The 2,016-nt window shown below is 45.7% G+C and overlaps 1 non-coding gene across 1 annotated transcript; it reads right to left on the bottom strand.

Moving 5' to 3' along the window:
• Positions 1 to 1,040: 1,040 nt before the first annotated feature.
• Positions 1,041 to 1,113, bottom strand: Trnar-ucg (transfer RNA arginine (anticodon UCG)). The gene has a single exon. It is a non-coding gene; the product is annotated as a tRNA-Arg (tRNA).
• Positions 1,114 to 2,016: the final 903 nt, after the last annotated feature.

Below are 2,016 nucleotides of genomic sequence, written 5' to 3'. Positions count from 1 at the left end.
TCACATCTGAGAGTAATTCTTAAAAAAACGCCTGTCGCTAATTGTTCGTCATCACAGGTACTGTTTGCTATAGGGCCACGACGAGCAACTGATTTCCAAAATTCATCTTTCTCCTGTGAGGATGGAACTTACGTCCCCTGGTTTATTAGACCAGTGCTCTACCACTGAGCTAAAGAGGCGCGGCCTAGCGGTACTCTTGGGTACTTCGTCCTTACGGTCGTCTGCATCATTAGACTTTAGCTGACAACACTTCATATTACCGGCTAATATTTGCAGCTATGGCGACAAATTACTGCTTGGCTACACATCTGACACCTAACCCATGTGCTCTCCAAACAACAACACTTGCATTTCAGAACATGTCTTTCACACATGTCTACAAAATCACCTTCACCTTCAAATACAGTTTCCTTGCGACTGACAGAGACGTAGGCAAAGTTTAAAGTTGCTATTTCCATTAAATCTCGTTAATCAGAAAAACGGTAATTTACACCTGCAGCAGAACAAAATTCCGTTTCGCCCAGCATCTGGCTCGAACCCACGACCCTGGGATTAAGAGTCTGACGCTATACCGACTGAGCAAGCCGGCGACCTCGGTGAATACCAGCCGGGTAGCACGTCACACAGTACTCGTTTGGGTTGGGTGGTCCCATACAGAATCTCTCCATGCTGCCTAATGTTTTCCTAACGTCACACTCGTCACGTACTTCACTTTTATGTCATAATCATTTCTGAGAGGCAAAGAAATTGCATGACAACAAGCACAGCTAGTGGCGTCAAAATTAACACACATACTTTATGTGACTCAAAAGCCGAACGAGTTACTTTCCGACGTTGTTTTAGATGTGCAAGTGCCAGTCAAAACTCGCGGTGTCGGCACTCTGCCGACCATTTCGCTAGTTAACACCGGTCTTGCTGTGTGTGTTTCAAGCTCATGAGCATCTCCAAGCAAAAAATGGTCAACAGCAACATTCAGACGGTTTCGTACTGCTCAATTGCTACATTAAAACGGTATGTTTCTTTTTCAGAACTGGAAAACACGACCGTGACAGCATTCGAACCTGTAATCTTCAGATCCGAAGTCCGACGCCTTATCCATTAGGCCACACGGTCACTGACAACAAACATTTACACGTATACGACTCATCTCGAAACGCTCACACCCCTGAGGATTTGTGTTTACGTTCTACACAGCCGCTGCCCCTTGCTCTTTCCCACCCATTCGTTACATTCAACCTCTGACGAGACCGACCAAATATAGACTGAGAAACAAGACCACACACTTTGTGCATTCGGAATCGAAGGCAGGGCGTCCCTCGCCGCATTTGCTACGATGGCCATTTGCTACTTCTGCAGAAGCGGCGGCGGCGGCGACGACGACGACGACGACGACGACGACAAAGATCGCGAGAGGCTCTGAGATATGTGAGAAATACATCTATAAAATGTAATTCAGACTGCCTCGTCCCACCTTATGCTGTACCGCTTTGGCAAATGCTTTATCTGCGCCATTCGCCTTAATCACATCTGAGAGTAATTCTTAAAAAAACGCCTGTCGCTAATTGTTCGTCATCACAGGTACTGTTTGCTATACGGCCACGACGAGCAACTGATTTCCAAAATTCATCTTTCTCCTGTGAGGATGGAACTTACGACCCCTGGTTTATTAGACCAGTGCTCTACCACTGAGCTAAAGAGGCGCGGCCTAGCGGTACTCTTGGGTACTTCGTCCTTACGGTCGTCTGCATCATTAGACTTTAGCTGACAACACTTCATATTACCGGCTAATATTTGCAGCTATGGCGACAAATTACTGCTTGGCTACACATCTGACACGTAACCCATGTGCTCTCCAAACAACAACACTCGCATTTCAGAACATGTCTTTCACACATGTCTACAAAATCACCTTCACCTTCAAATACAGTTTCCTTGCGACTGACAGAGACGTAGGCAAAGTTTAAAGTTGCTATTTCCATTAAATCTCGTTAATCAGAAAAACGGTAATTTACACCT

The sequence above is a fragment of the Schistocerca gregaria genome, chromosome 8, assembly GCF_023897955.1.
Source record: "Schistocerca gregaria isolate iqSchGreg1 chromosome 8, iqSchGreg1.2, whole genome shotgun sequence".
NCBI lineage: Eukaryota > Metazoa > Arthropoda > Insecta > Orthoptera > Acrididae > Schistocerca > Schistocerca gregaria.
The sequence above is the reverse complement of the archived record's forward strand: the minus strand, read 5'-3'. Positions and strand labels throughout refer to the sequence as shown.